The sequence below is a fragment of the Pinus tabuliformis genome, chromosome 8, assembly GCF_031772625.1.
Source record: "Pinus tabuliformis cultivar Carrire ecotype Pingquan chromosome 8, CPIR1, whole genome shotgun sequence".
NCBI classification, from domain to species: domain Eukaryota; kingdom Viridiplantae; phylum Streptophyta; class Pinopsida; order Pinales; family Pinaceae; genus Pinus; species Pinus tabuliformis.
This window is the reverse complement of record NC_142294.1, coordinates 714,198,739-714,215,623: the sequence shown is the minus strand read 5'-3', so window position 1 is coordinate 714,215,623 and position 16,885 is coordinate 714,198,739.

Sequence of the window (16,885 nt, the reverse complement as noted above, 5' to 3'; positions counted from 1 at the left end):
CAAAAAAATGTATTGTTCTTAATACTTAGATTGTTTAGATTAGGGGTCTCAAATCAATGGAAGTTTCAGCACGGTCCTTCCTTGTTATTTACAAATTGCTAGCAGTGAAGGTAGGCTTGGGTACCAAAAATTGAGTTTGGGTTGATGGTATTTTGGAATGTAGTGTTGATGATTTTCTTCTTGAATAAATAATTATGTTTTTCAATGTCAAGATCAACCTACTTTATCCAAAATTATTGAATAAAATTTAACCTCCACTTGGAAATAAGGTTTCTTATCATCTGATTAGATAGGTTTTCTTTACCAAAGGAAGTTGATATGGGAATGGTTTTCTCATGCTATTTATAGTTTGAACATCATAATTAGAGAGAAAGTATATGAAATTTCACAGGATTATACTAAATTTATAAGTTTGTATAGAAAAAAAGATGGATACCAAGCCATCATGGAAGAGAGTATCATGAACCCTAAAGCATTGCGTAAACCCTTTCGTAAGATTAAGATGCCACCTAAAAGCATCATAATAATGAGGTTGGTACTCAATGGGAATATTTTTTGAGTTTGAGGTTGGAGGTTTCTTCAAGGAGATGGGGGCTTCCAAAGGGACAAATTGTCAAGTATAAATAACAGGCAAATGGAAAGGCATAAGGAGAAAATAATATGTACAAGATGTGATGGGTTCATATTAATTGAACTTTCAAATTTAATAAGGAAGCCACAAACTTGCAACTAGGGAAATGATTGTTTTGGAGACGACTATTTACATTATGGGAATGGATTTTGGTTTGTTCTGTTCGTAGGTGGGAGGTCTAGAAGAGACCTAGACATAAGCTAAAAAATAATTTCATGCCGTTAGGAAGGGTCAACAATAAGAAAATATGAATTCAAGCCCTAGTTGTAGGGTTAGTTACTCTATCTACAACTAAGAAAGGAAACTACATTTGGGCATTAGCTCTCATGTAGTGTGCATGATATGATATCTCATACATTTTCCACTATGAAAATGTTGTTAGTAATGTTAGGCATTTAAGTGTGGTATATTTTCTAACTAAAATATAGACCAAAGCTCTCATGCATGGATTTGTAACAATTTTGACATGTAATTTTCTCCAAAAGAATATTTTGGAGGGTCAAGGGATGTGGTTTGCAAGGAATTGAATAGGTTTCTAGGCTAGTGTTTGTTTTGGATATCAGTAAACATTTTCGCTAACCTTCAAACTTTAAGCCACAAATGGGACTAATTGATGCATGAAGATACAAATCTCTTAGATAGGATTTAGGAATCCTTTTCAAGGGTTTCTATTTACGCTCTTAATGAAGGAACCTATAGAATATACATTTAATTGAATTTGAATGTAAAAACAGATTAGTTTTCTTTAAGAAAAAAGAAAAAGAACGAAAAACTAAAAACATCACACCAAAGTAATACAAATCAAATCAAAAGTAAGGTAAAAAGTATATATGACATTTTACTTTATAAGTAAACGAAAATATGACTATGTTAGTTTCTATAGGCCTAATGCTATCCAAACAGAGAGGGATGATGACCATTTACACTATTAAAAAAACCATGTTCAATCTAGGATAGATATTTCTTTAATTTGTTTTCAAAATAAGTGGTTAGCTTACCGCTAATGCTTCACCTAGTCCTCCTACTATATCAGAGTCTCCTCCATAGCCACCTCCACAAAAATCTATTCCTGAAAGCCAACCCATGAATAGTTCCAAATTTCTTGTCCAGGGGCTCCTTCTTGCCCCTCCAGCTACAAAAAAAAATGGAAATGTGATTTCATATATATATAAAATATTGAATAGATATGTTATCTCAAAAAATAAACCTTTCACAAAAATAATATGCATAATCAAATATGAAATATTGTTATATTCAAGTATGCTTAATTTTGTAAAGAGTATGGAATCTATTTATGTTTAAAATACTAACTTTTCAAACTAGTGAATTGCAAATACACGTAAACCTATGTCAAAATATAGAATATTACAAAATAAAATAAATATAAATATAAATAATTCACATGCCATTTACATACCACTATCACGTCCATGTGTATAGAATACAATTAGTGCCATTCGAACATTTGGTGTTTGAGAAACCCCCTGCAATTAAATACATCTATGTAAAAAAATTTAAATTATCCAACATTACATACATAACTAAAACAAAAATTGACCAAATATTAAGATCAAATAATAATAACAATATCAAAATTCTTTCCACAATTTTCGTTTTTTGTGTAATAATTCATCATACGTATGTCCTTTTAAAACTATATATATTTAGCATAAAAAAATATTTACAATGATCACTATAAAAAAATAAATTGAACATAATGTATCTTAAAAGAAAATTAGAAGTACTCCCAAGAGTTAAAGTTAAGTACTGTATTATACACTCATTTGTTCATATTTCCATCTCTATCACACACATGCAATAACTAGGCAACCATTCAGGACTATTTGAGCAATACCTTTTTGTATATATTTAAATCACTATACACACACACACACACACACACATATGTGTGTGTGTGTGAGAGAGAGAGATACCTTTTTCTATATGTCGAAATAAAAAATATAAAGTTTCATATAGCCATTCAATGTTAACTTATCTTTTAGCTTATACACATAGATAATTTTAGAGTCTCAACCCCTAATCTTTTTTGAATGCAACATATGTTGTATAGAAATATAGAAATAAAGGAGATTATCCTGAGAGGGATATTATTGTTCTATGTTAAAATTGGCAACTAGGGCCAAACTCCATGTGGGTCATCTTATTTATGTCAGCTGATATTTTTCTTGGATCTCTCTCATCGAGAGGTGCAGGATTGATCTAAACATAATCCAATTCTGATAAGTATTCATGGAGTTATGAATTTATTTGCATTATAAGACAATTTGTCAAGGCCAGCCAACAACCCAATAAACCCCACATGTGCTCAACGTTTTAGTATAAATAGAGGTGGCCTTCAAGTAATTTCAACACACTTGGGATCTCTTCCTCTCTGTACTTGTCTTTGGGTTTTAGTAGGAGGAGATATCCTAAGGAATAATGTTGCCTTGATCTAGAGGGCAGAAAGTTGAAACTGCCAGAAAAGTCAGAAAAGCCAAAACTAGCAAAAAATATGGAACTTCTAGAAAAGCCAGAAAAGCCGAAAAAGTCGGAACTGCTGGAAAAGTAGGAACTGTCGGTAATTCCAGAATTGCCGGGAACAACTGGAACTACCGGGAATAGCGAGAGCTGCCAGAACTACTGGGAACTGCCAAAACAACCGAAGCATCTGTCTTTGAAAGAGAGCAACATGCAAGGGACAACTAGCTAACATTGGGATAGTTGTATGGTACCTAGCACCAAATACACCAAGCATGCAACGTTACAGAAGGGATGCCAGCAAAAATTAGCATGCAACAACAAGCATGCTAAGGACAACAAGCATGCTAGGAACAACAAACATGCTGGGGACAAAAAGCAAGCAAGGGACAACAAGCAAGCAAGGTGCAACCAACACATAGATCAGGATGGCAACATGGTGCAACAATGGCACATAATTCGGTGCAGTGATGGGTACAGTCATGATTAATGAAGTGTGATGAGATGCGACATAGTGATGATGGGTGCAACATGGTGCAATGCGGTGAGGTGCAGCATGATGATGAAATGTAGCACAATGATAGGTGAAGGAGTCACCTTGGAGAATTAGTTGAAGTAGCATGTCTTCAATTGATCTTATGTATCATCTTCTTAGAGATGATCTATGCTCTTATCTAGATAAGTCAATGTGTTGACTTCTGTTGTAAACATACTATCTCTCTCTCTCTCTCTCTCTCTCTCTCTCTCTGTTTTGAACTATTGAAGAACATATAAGAAGAATTGATGAAGGGTTTCCCCACATTGGGGTTTTTCCCTCGCTAGTGCAACATCTTGTGTCCTCTTGTCTTGGTTTGTCTTCTGCGATTTATGTTTATGTTTTATCTGCAGCTTACTTTAATGTTGATGTGATTACTCATCTGGAAAAGATATGGAGCTAAAAGTGAAAATTGAAATAAATTGCTCCACGCATAGAACATACCTAAAAATAACATGGTATCACACTTGAGGTGAAGACAATGCCCAAGCAAGAGTGAAAGAGAAATCATCGAAGACAGTTGGGAAAGGACAAAAGGATTAGTGGATTCCTCATCCCTCTTCAAACTCACCAAGGGTGAAGTTGAAGAAGAGAATAATATTAGAATGGTGCAACAGAATATGGCCTACCTAAAGATCACTTCATTGGAAGACCAGATCTTAGGGTGGAAGGAAAGGAAGATAACTAGTTCGGCCATTATGCAAAGGAGTGTCTGAATGGCAGGAACACATCACTCAATGATGATAACAATCATTCCAGGGACATATTCAATGATCAAAAGAATGAAAAGTAATGGAGGTCATCAAGGAAATGGCCGACTCTTCATAGAAAGCAAGGAACCCCAAGTATGAAGAATCAAATGTTGTTTCTAATAAGATAAAGAAGTGTTATCTTGTATTGGCCCTCTCCTTCAGATTCTTTGGGAATTTGGCTGATAGATTGTAGTGCTTCAAGGCACTTCATCGGATAGATTGGTGCACTCTCTAATTTGGTAGAGATGGAAACAATCATGGGATTATACTTGGAGCCGAGGCCACCTATCCTGGAAAGGGTGTATGGAACGTTAACTCTCAATTGAATAAGGGTAACTCGATTCATTTACAAAATCTCTTTTTTGTACTTGATCACAAGAAGAACCTGGTGTCCATCTCAGAAATGGAAATCAAAGGTTTCAGGGTGGCATTCATCGATGGAAGGGATTTCTAAATTCAAGTAGAGCATGAAGGTCGACAGGAATGGAACAACCAAGGAGTTTGAGATTCATGATCGGGAATCTCATGTATACAGGTGGAAGAAAGCCCTATATGGCTTGAAGCATAACACCACGAGCATAGTATGAGAGGATTGATGGCTGTCCGATGAAGCTGAGATTCACTAGGAGTGAAACCGATCCAAACCATTAGAAGGTTGTGGATGATAGACCTCTCATACCGGCACCTTATGAGGACAACCTATTTATGACAAGTGCATACCCTCTCATTTGTAGAAGTAAGAGGGAGTTGGATTCCAGACGTGGAATGATAAACTGCAAGCCTCTGACTTCCTCAAGGATATTAACTTTCAGAAGTTATATGGTAGTGATGTCAGACCAGATTTGGGAAATGCCTCTGAGTTTCTTGGTGAACTTTCGTCCCGACGTATGTTTTGAAGTTAGCATGGTGAGCTCATATTAAGTTCAGCCTCACTGGATTGGTGCCAAGAATCTTCTGAGATATCTCTGGGGCATAATCTCTCATGGATTGAGATACACAGTAGGAAATATGAAACTCCATGATTATTTGAATGCTAACTAGGCAGGCAGTGTGGAGGATCACTAGAGCACTTCTTAGTGCTCGTTCTCTTTGGATTCTGCTTCGGTATCATGGGTGATTAGGAAGCAGAAGTTGGCTACTATAAGCATCACCGTTACCGAATACATAGCTACGAGTATGATCTCATGTGAAGCTGCATGGTTGCAGAAGCTCTTAAGTGAGATGTTTGTACACATGATGAATACCACTGTGATTCTCTGTGACAACCGAAGGGTGGATTCGATTATTGATGCATCCCGTATTCGATGATTGCTCTAGTAGATAGAAGTCAAATATTGCCCTATCTGTGACATGGTAAGTTGATGAGAGAGGAGGCTCCATCACATTGAGAGTGATGTACAGGTCACAAACATTTTGTTAAAGCCCCAGGGAAAGGTCAAATTTGTGACTTTCCTGAACGACCTGGAGTCATTGAGAGACCTTCTTATTAGGGTCCTCCATGTTGCATTCATTGAGCTTTGGGAGCTTTGGGGGGCTTGGGGTACTTACTGGAGCAACATATGACCACTGGGCGACTCACCCTCCCCTAGTGGTGCACTACGAACAAGATGATTAGTTCCTCTGTGGGCCGGGATGGTTAGTTCTCTCATGGCAACTGTGGAATATGATGATTAGTTCTCCTTTGGGCTGGGATGACTAGTTCTCCCATGGCAACTGTGGAACAGGATGATTAGTTCTCCTATAGGCCAAGATGATTTGTTCTCCATGGCGACTATGGAACATGATGATTAGTTCTCCCATGGGCTAGGATGATTTGTTCTCTATGGTGACTGTGGAATAGGATGATTAGTTCTCCTGTGGGCCATGATGATTAGTTCTCTGTGGCATCCACTCATAGGATGATTCATTCTCCTGTGGACAGGATGATTAGTTCTCCTATCGACGCATCCTAGCCATGTAGTCTGGGACTCATGGGAAGTGCCTCTCAGGTGATCAATGAGAAGGGAAATGAGGATAGCATCCATAGTAGTACTATCAATGGGCGCATCGTTGTATCTACCGTACTCCCTATGCTAAGATGACCTCCATTGATCTGGGATCAGTATGAGTGGTCTGAGACACTCTCTTGTGATATTGATCTAGGATAAATAAAACTAACTTCGAGTCAGTAAGAGTGATGTGACACACTCTCTTCAGATGAAACTGACTTTGGGTTAGTAGAGAATGGTATGAGACATTCTCCATCAATTTTTCTTCTTCATGGTTCAGCAGAGCAGAGTAGAGCAGAGCAAAGAAGACCATAGCAAAGCTCAGTAGATTAAAGCAGAGCATATCTTGACAAAGAAGAGCTCATCAGATCAAAACAGAGCAGTACAGGGCACTGATGGAAGAGATAGTACCGACGGACATGTGGATCAATCGATGGAGTTCTCCCTAATTGAGAGGGAGTGTAGGATTGATCTAAAGATCATTTGATTCTGATAAGCATTCATGGAGATATGAATTTATTTCTGTTATAAGACAATTCGTGAAGGTCAGCCAACAACCAAATAAACCCCACATGTGCTCAACAGAGGTGGTCTTCAAGTCATTTCAACACACTTGGGATCTCTTCCTCTCTCTACTTGTCTTTCAATTTTAATAGGAGGAGAGATGCTAAGGAATAACGTTTCCCTGATCTAGAGGGCAGAAAGACAGAACTGCTGGAAAAGATGGAAAAGCTGGAACTGCCAGAAAAGATGGAATTTCTAGAAAAGCCAGAACTCCTCGAAAAACTGGAACTGCTAGAAAAGTTGGAACTGCGAGGAACAACCGGAATAACTGGAACTATCAGGAATAGCCAGAACTGTCGGGAACCATTGAAACAACCGGAGCATCTGCCTCTGAAGGAGAGCAGCATGCAAGGGAAAGCTAACTAAAATTTGGATATTTGTATGGTACTTAGCAGCAAATACACCAAGCATTCAATGTTACATCAATCATGCAAGGGACAACTAGCATGCAGTAACAAGCATGCTAAGGAGAACGAGAATACTAAGGACAACAAGCATGCTAGGGACAACAAGGAAGCAAGGGACAACAAGCAAGCAAGGTGTAGCCAACACATAGGTCAGGATGGAAACATGGTGTAGCAATGGCACATAATGCAGTACAGTGATGGGTATAGTCATGATTAATGAAGCGTCATGAGATGCAACATATTGATTATAGTGCAGCATGGTGCAGCGCGATGAGGCGCAGCATGATGACGAAATGCAACACAACAATTGGTGAAGGAGTCACCTTGGAGAATTAGTTGAAGCAGCACGTCTTCAACTAATCTCATGTATCATCTTCTTATAGACGATCTATGCTCTTATCTAGAGAAGTCAAATTGTTGACTTGTGTTGTAAACATGCTATCCCGCTCTCTATCTCTACTGAACTATTGAAGAACATATAAGAAAAATTGATCAAGTGTTTCCCCACATTGGGGTTTCTCCATGGCTAGCACCACATCTTGTGTCCTCTTGTCTTAACTTGTCTTCTGTGATTTATCTATATGTTCTATCTGTAGTTTACTTTAATGCTGATGTGATTGCTAATTTGGAAAAGGTATGGAGCTAACTGTGAAAATTGAAATAAATTGCTTTAAGCATAGAACACACCTAAAAATAACATTATACCAAATAAAAACTTTAAGTCATGTTTTAATTCCCACAATAGTAACCATACATATTTCATAACTATTACTTAGAAAATATTCCATAGAATGTGATAATGCTTCCTACACTAAAATTAGAGACACTACCCTAGTGAACAACACGTTTTTTTGCCCATGTGTCTTTTTGTATTCTCCTTCATGTGGACAAAGGTTATAAATTTTTCTAAACCATATTGTTGTCCAACATGTGCAATATTTTGGATGCTAGATGGGTGATGATAGATTAGTTGTAACACTAGAATTTCAATGTATTGGGAAAATTCATAAATTTCACTATTCTCGATGCTGTGAAATTTTCTTAACATGTTGTTGGTTTGAGAGAATTAATTAAACAATAAGGAAATGAAAACTAAATAACTGATTGGAAACCAAAAGAATCACACAAGTAAACACAAGATTTTACGTCATAAAACCTTGACAGTGTGTCAAGGAAACATCCACAAGGCAAGGGATTGGATTCATTATTTGATCAAGAATGATTCTCCATGATTACAATAGTTCATGCATTCATCATTTTTATGAGAGTGTCCTCCATTAAATAACTGTTGTTTCAATATAAAACTAACTTGGCAATAACTAATAAAATTTTTACATATATTTACATAATTTGTTGTCAAATTGTAACACACTCCACCTTGAAAACAATTTTTGTAATCCCTTTGCCCATGCCTATTCATCATATCTTTTGCAATCCAAGAGAATCTAAACACCATTGCAACTTCTTTACTATAACTGGCTTTGTGAATACGTCTGCACAATTCTCCCATGTATGGACCTTCTTGAGAGCTACTTTTCCGCCATCGATCACATGTCTCAGAAAGTAACACCTTACATTAATGTGCTTGGTCTTTCTATGATAAGATGGATTTGTAGCTAAGTGAATAGCACTCTGACTATCACAGTGTACATTCACTCCCTCTTGCATCCTTCCAATTTCATCAAGTAGACCCTTTAATGAGATTTCTTCTTTACACGCTTCTGAAGCAGCTATATATTCTGCTTTGGTAGTGGACAACGCAATTGTTTCTTGAAGCTTTGACATCCAACTAATTGCTCCACCTACAAGGGTAAAGACATAACTTGTAGTAGATCTATTTTTGTCCAAATCACCTGCATAATTAGCATCCACATATCTGCACACACATCCTTCACTACCATTAAGGATGATGCAATAATCACTTGTGCCTCTTAAATATCAAAGCACCCATTTCACTGCTCGCCAATGTTCTTCATCTAGATTTGTCATGAACTTGATAACAACTCCAATTGCATGTGAAATGTTAGGTCTTGTAAATACCATCGCATACATTAAGTTTCCTACAACATTTTCATATGGTACACGAGACATATACTGCTTTTATTTATGAGTTCGAGGACTCAAAACCGAAGCGAGATTAAAGTGTGAAGCTAATGTAACATTAATAGGTTTCACATTGTTCTTACCGAACTTTCCACGTACTCTTTCCACATACTTCTCCTATGATAACCAAAGCTTAGCATTTTTCCCATCTTTATGTATCTCCATGCCCAATATATGTTTTTCTGCTCCAATATCCTTCATATCAAATGTCCTAGAGAGCCGAGACTTTAACCTGTTAATCTCATCAACGCTTTTGCTTGCAATAAGTATATCATCAGCATACAAAACAAATATAATGAATATTCCATTGAAACTCTTGAAGTATACACAATGATCATACTCACTTCTAATAATGTTCTGGCTCACCATGAAGGAGTCAAACTTCTTGAACCATTGCCTAGGAGTCTGCCTCAGGCCACACAATGATTTCCTGAGCTTGAAAACTAATCTTCTACTGCAATCTTGTACAAATACTTATCGTTGTTCCAAATATATCTCTTCATCCAAATCACCATGTAGAAAAGTTGTTTTAACATCTAACTGTTCTAACTCAAGGTTAAGTAATGCAGTCCATGCCAAGAAAATATAAATAGAAACAAGTTTTACAAATGCTAAAAAAATCTCATGAAAATCAATACCTTCATCCTGAGAATAACCTTTTGCTACCAGCCGCGCCTTATACCTTTCGATACTTCCCTCAGCTTTCCTTTTCAATTTGAAGACCCACTTGCATCCAACAACACTTCTTCCTTTAGGAAGTTCTACAAAATCTGAGGTATTGTGCTTGGCTAAGGAATCCATTTCTTCTTCCATAGCCATTTTCCATTTTTCAATATTCATATCATTACTTATTTCTGATAACAAGAAGTTTCCCCATCTTCAGTAATCAAAGAAGTCTCTCCTTCCTCTCGACCTTCAAAAAAAGGTCTAGCCTCCAATTGAAGTTGTCGATTTGACGATACTTGTTCCCATTCAATTATTTCAACATTTTATTTTAAAAGAGAAGGTCCATCAAATGTTAGATATCTACTAATGACTATCTTCCGTGATGTAGGATCCCACAACATGTATCCTTTCACTGCACAGTCATACCCAAGGAAGAAATAACATTTCGATTTTGGATTTAATTTTGAACACTGATTTTTAGGAATAAGAGCATAGGCATCATAGCTAAATATCCTTAAATGTGAATAATAACAAAACTCACCTAACCAAACTTCTTTAGTAATTTTACAATTAATTTCTAGTAAAGGTGATGCGTTAACTAAATAACAAGGAGTGGACAATGCTTCTGCCCATAACTCCTTTCGCAGGCTAGCATTGTTGATCCTGCTTCTCGCTCTTCCCATAAGAGTCTAATTCATATGTTCAGCAACACCATTTTGCTGAGGAGTATAAACAATAGTTTTGTGTCTAAAAATTCCTTCATCCTTATATTATTATTCAAATTCTATAGAAGTAAATTCACCACCATTGTGTGTTCTTAAACATTTAATTGATTTGCGTGTTCTTTTTCCTACCATTTCTCTAAATTGTTTAAAGACATTGAATACATCAACTTTATTTTTCAACATGAACACCCAAAATTTATGGGAGAAATCATGAATAAATGTTAAAAAATATAAATCACCTCCATATGGTACAAGGGGAGATGGTCCCCATAGATCAAAATGAATATAGTCCAAAATTTCTTAACTATTAAGACTTCCAGTTTTAAACCTCTGTTTACATTGCTTTCCATATACACAATGTTTACAAAAATCCATCTTCAAGGATTTCAAATCAAGAAGTAATTTATCGTTGATTAGTATGTGAAGACCTTTCTCGCTCATCTGACCCAATCGTTGATGCCATACACGAGTACCTTCTTCTTGCTTCTCTGACAGAATCGCTGCTTCACTGACATGAGTACTTCCTTTGAGTCTGTAAAGATTTCCAACCTTTTCTTCTTTCATAACAACTAGGGTGCCTTTTGAGACTTTCAGTACTCCATTCTGACCTGTAAACTTATATACATATGAATCCAAAACTACCAAATAAATCAAAATTTTCTTCAATTGAGGTACATATCTAACACTAGTTAATGTTCTAACTAGGTTATCATACATTTTAATCCTAATATTTCCCATCCGAACAGTCTGACATGATACATTATCACCCATAAACACAAAACTACCATTTACAGCTTCATATGAAGTAAACCAATTTCTCTGTGGACACATGTGATCAGAAGCACCAAAGTCTAATAGCCAACTTTCAAAATCTTGGGAGACATTACATACAGGTAAAGTTTCATCTATCATACATAACAACAAATAAGACTTCATCTATCATACCTGAATCAACCTGATTCGCTTCCTTCTTTGGGTTATCAGACTCTTTTCCTTTCCAAGAGTCATTCTTAAGGTGTCCAAGTTTATTGCAGTACCAACATTTTGCCTTACAGTTCTTTCCCTTTTATTTTCATCTCAAAAATCCCCTTATTTTCCTTCCTCTTTCCTTTCACCATCCTCTCACTATCCTCACTTTTGGTGTAGCTGTTTCAGTACTGGATTTCCTTCGTACTTCTTAAGATGAGAGAGCTCGTACAACTGATTCAAATTTCAAAGAATCAACAGTGGTGAAACTGATTGAAGTTATGAAGTGATCCGATGACTCAAGCATAGAATATAACAAGGTTATAGCTTTGTCTTCTTCCTGAATTTTAACTTCCATATCTTATAATTGGCATATAAGTTTATTAAAAACATTTAAATGTTCTGCAACTTTTCTACCATCCTTCATCCGTAGACTGTAAAACTGTCTTTTCAAATAAATTCTATTGGTTAATGATATTGTCATATATAGTTTTTCCAGTTTTTCCCATAAACTTGCAGTAGTACTCTCTTCAACAATGTTGAAGAGAAGTTTATCTGCCAGGAATAACCTGATGGTACTGAGAGCTCGAGCATCCAAGTCCTCCAAGTTTGAATCTATCATGCTTGCAGGTTTCTTCTTTGCTCTGTCCAAAGCTTTGTGCAACCCTTGTTGCACCAGCAAATCCCTAACTTTCAGTTTCCATAAAGCAAAGTTGTTCTTGCTGGTTAATTTCTCCACCTAGAACTTTACATTTGTCATTTTGGCCATTTATTTCCTCCTAGGATTTCTGTATTTCAACTAGGGTTTCTTAAAATATATTTTGATTTCCCTTCTTCCAACTAGGGTTTTGAATATTTTCTAGTTTCTTGGCTTCCCCTATTTTCCTTTTCCCTTTTTATTTCAGACAACAACAAAAAATTTCCCTATTCCAACTTCAGTTTCATACCTACTTCTTGATTCAATTCTCAAAAGAAAACATTTCTGAAATTGTTCAAAAAAAATTCCAGAATTTTCATAGAAACCCTATACCACTTTGACTTTCACTGCTCCTTGCATTCAACAAAAAAAAATAAAAAAAATTGTTCTTTCTGCACTCAAAATTAAAAAAAATTACCTATAAACCCTCACAGAACACACAAAACCTCCATAGGACTTTAACTCTCCACAGTACAACTCCTTCTTAGATTCATATTCCCTACATTACCAAGTTTGTATGAACAACAACATTGTTCCGATTCTCTGCATTCAGGTTTTCATGACTCTCCTTCAAAAAAAAAACGGAAAAAACGGTTTCTCTTTTTGGGCTCAGCAATCGTTTGACTATCACAAAGGGCTAGTTTTTACTGGTGTTTTTTAGCTGTAGGACCCCTCATTTTCTTAGTTGGTAGAGTTTTCAAAGGCAACTATCCTCTTCTTTCAAAAAATCTTAGCGGGACAGCTCTCCTCTCCTTTAAGAAATCTCAGTAGGGCTTATGCATTTAAAGAGGGCAACATCTTTTGTCTGCATTTGACAATGACAACATTTAAAAATGACTTTCTTGCTCCTCTGTGGCCTGAAAAATTTATCTCTCAATAGTTTGTAGAAGGAAATGAAAACTTAACTGATTGGAAACCAAAAGAATCACACGAGTAAACACAAGATTTGACTAGTAAAACCTTGAAAGTGTGTCAAGGAAGCATCCACAAGTCAATGGATTTGATTCTTTATTTGATCAAGAATGATTCTCCATGATTACAATAGTTCGGGAATTCATCAGCTATATGAGAGCCACTGTTATATAGCTTTCTTTTAGTATAAAACTAACTTGGCAGTAACTAATACAATTTCTACACATATTTACATAATTCGTTGTCAAATTCTAACACATTCAAGGAAGCTCGAAGAAAAAAAAAATTAATTCTTGTGAATCTATGTTCCTAGCAAGGTATGAGCATTCTTGTGTCAACTTTGAGAATATTTTAGAATGTGACAGTAAGAAAAAATCAAACAATTAACCTTTTCTTGTGATGTAGGATTCTAATATATTCCTAGAATTTGCAATCAACATATATTCAAGACCAAAACATTACATAAATTCAATGGCAACATTAATGATCAACTTTTAATTCATATACTGTATTCTAAATCTGTGAGAAGCCATGAGAAGCATTAGAGATTATAGTACCATCATTTCAGAATTTAAACAAAATCTAGGATGCTATTTTTCTTCACAAAGTTAGGCACATGGGTGGCAAACAATTATGACACTCTAAGATCTCAAGAAGTTAATGATGGGTCATGGAAAGAAACATACAAAAAATTAATTTTAATTATTGAAAAATACTTGATCATATTTGACTTTTTAAATGTTTTACAATCAATATTCCCCATAGTTCCTGTTAACGCTCTAGGAAACTCTCCTAGGTTGTAGCTCAGAGATGCCTAGTAACATATAATCTTCAATATTGTGCTCTGAACTATTAGAATAAATCATGGTTTGGATCAAGTTGGATAACCATTTCAGCTCTGTTTTCGCTCAAGGCATGCATGAACGCTCTCACCAATACAAGGCTTTAGACCACTAATGCTCAAAAATTTATAAATTCAATGGACAGATGAAGAATGCTGACTATACCAGCAGATTGCATACATAAACATAAATGAATGGCTAGCTACAGGTAGCAAAAGAGAATATTGACTGTATTGGCAGATGCATATATGACCACATATGGATGGCTAACTATAGGCAGTAAAGAAGCTTGCAAATATAATTTATCAAAGCAGAGATAAGATGTAAGTTATCTGGCCTTAGACACAAAGAAAACATGAAAAGAATGTTCAAATGCAAGCATAGAACAACAAAGAGAATGGGCATTGAAAATATAATGGCAAAAGAAGCTTATATTGCTATAATGAAGATGAGAAGCTTGAAGGAACCGAGGAGTAACAATCTCGAGAAGTTGAACCCCTAATACATTTTACCCTTAGCTATTTATATCCTGTTTACAATGCTCCTGAGCTCTAAGAGGCTCAGAGCCTTAATATGTCTGATTTGCATTGTTAATTGTTTTGATGCACTCTAGGCAAGCATGGGATTAGAGTTTTTTGCTTCTAATAGTAGATTAATTGCTTTCATATATTTTTGGTATCTTGTTGCGATGTCTGAGAATCCTCCTGTTGCAGAGATGCTCCATGATGATTCTGTTGTTATGGATGAGTTGCATTGTCTATTGATGCTCCATGAGCTGCTTTGTTCTGCTCCCCTTCCGACCTTTGTCCTTGTCTCGTGGCCTTTGTTAGTTAATGGAAAGGGTCTTTGGGACTGTGCAATCCCTTAAACATTTATAAATGATCGTTTTTCCTGTTATATACAGAAAACAAAGCATTACTACAAAAATCCCACCTTCTCAGTGTATTTTAGACTTCAAAGGTCCTAAAATATGGTCTAATTGTCTATTTGGTCCGGTCTTGTCACCCTCTCAAGTCGCAAAAGGCCTTCTCCTGTGTATTTCCCTTATATTATGAAATATGCGAAAAACACTAAAAAGTGCATGAAAATGGGTTTGGAAAACTTTAGATATTATATATTTCACTTCCCAGACCCTTTCAGGTCCGGGACTCATCGCAATCACTGCTAGCCAATTCTCCCTTTGTATTTTCTTTACACAACGAAAATACTTCAAATACATGAAAATTTGGGCTTTTGCAGACTTGAAAATATATATATTTTTCTTCCCGAAACCCATCGGGTCTGGGTTCCATCGCTATCGCACTGCCCCTCTTTTCCTTTGTACTTCGTTATATAACAAAATACATGGAAAATGCTTTAAAATCAGCTTCGGCACAGACTTCAAAATTTATGAATTCTCATATATAATACTGTTGGGTATGGCTTTCGGGTCACGCATATGTATTTGCATAGGCCTCCCCCCTTGGTATAGTGCTGATGTGATAAATTGCAATCGCGTTTTGCTCACTCCCTGTGTCCTTTATATAACGTAGCATATGCTCCACGCTGATCTGATCATTGGTGATTGTTGATTGGCGATGTCATGCGCCCAACTTTAAACTGTCCCTTCTGCTCGGCCGATTGCGATTAGCCGCTTAAGTCTAGGCCTTTGATCAGCCAGATCTAATGGTTATTGTTCACTCCTCTGTTTAAGCCCGCGATTGTGGGTTTTTCATGGTTTTCAAGCCTTTTTGCCTCTCGATAGTGCATTTTTGCCCTTGCATGGGCTCACCTCTTGCACTGATTTTGACCCTTGAATGATTTTGAGCAAATGATGAAGATTTCAAGAGCATATATGGATCCCATGTGACTCTTTTAAGAAAATTTGGAGACTTTAAGAACGTATATGGATCCAATTTGAGCCTTTTGTCAGTGAGGCTAACATTGGCTACTTTTGGGGATGAAATTCTCCCTATGAGGTTTCAAGGATCACATATCAATGCCTTTCCTATAAAACAAAAATCAAATCTTCCTTCTACTATTCCATTGGGCATGGAGTCTATTTTGTAATGAGATAAAAACTAGAAAAACATATTTACAATGACAAGGCTTTAGAGCCTTAAACGAAATAATGTTTCAAGAACTGCCCATTTACTAGGCTACCAAAAGTATCTCCTCCTTCGAGACTGTGTAAAATGAATGTATTGTTCTGCTGAATTTGAGCGATGACAAACAGATCTGTCCATAAGGATTCAAACTTTCCATGATTACCTTTCTTTTCCTTAAATGGAAATTGTCCACTTTTGCTCTTTGGTCTGTTGTAGTTCGACCAAGTTATTGATTCTTCTTACCATGTCATTCTCTTCATCTTGTTCTTCTTGCAAGAATTTAGCTACAGGGAGAATCAGCTGGATAGGGAAAACAACATCAGTGCCATAAACCAGTTTAAATGGAGAAATCCCTATGGATTTTTTGATGGTTACTCTGTCAGCCCATAGTGCGAGCTTCAACTTGGAATCCTAGCTCTTTTTGTTGTCCTCTAGCAATTTATTGATTACCCTCACCAGACTCTTATTGGATGATTCTGCCAAGCCATTTCCTTGAGGATAATATGAGGTAGAATGTGCCACTTGAATGCCC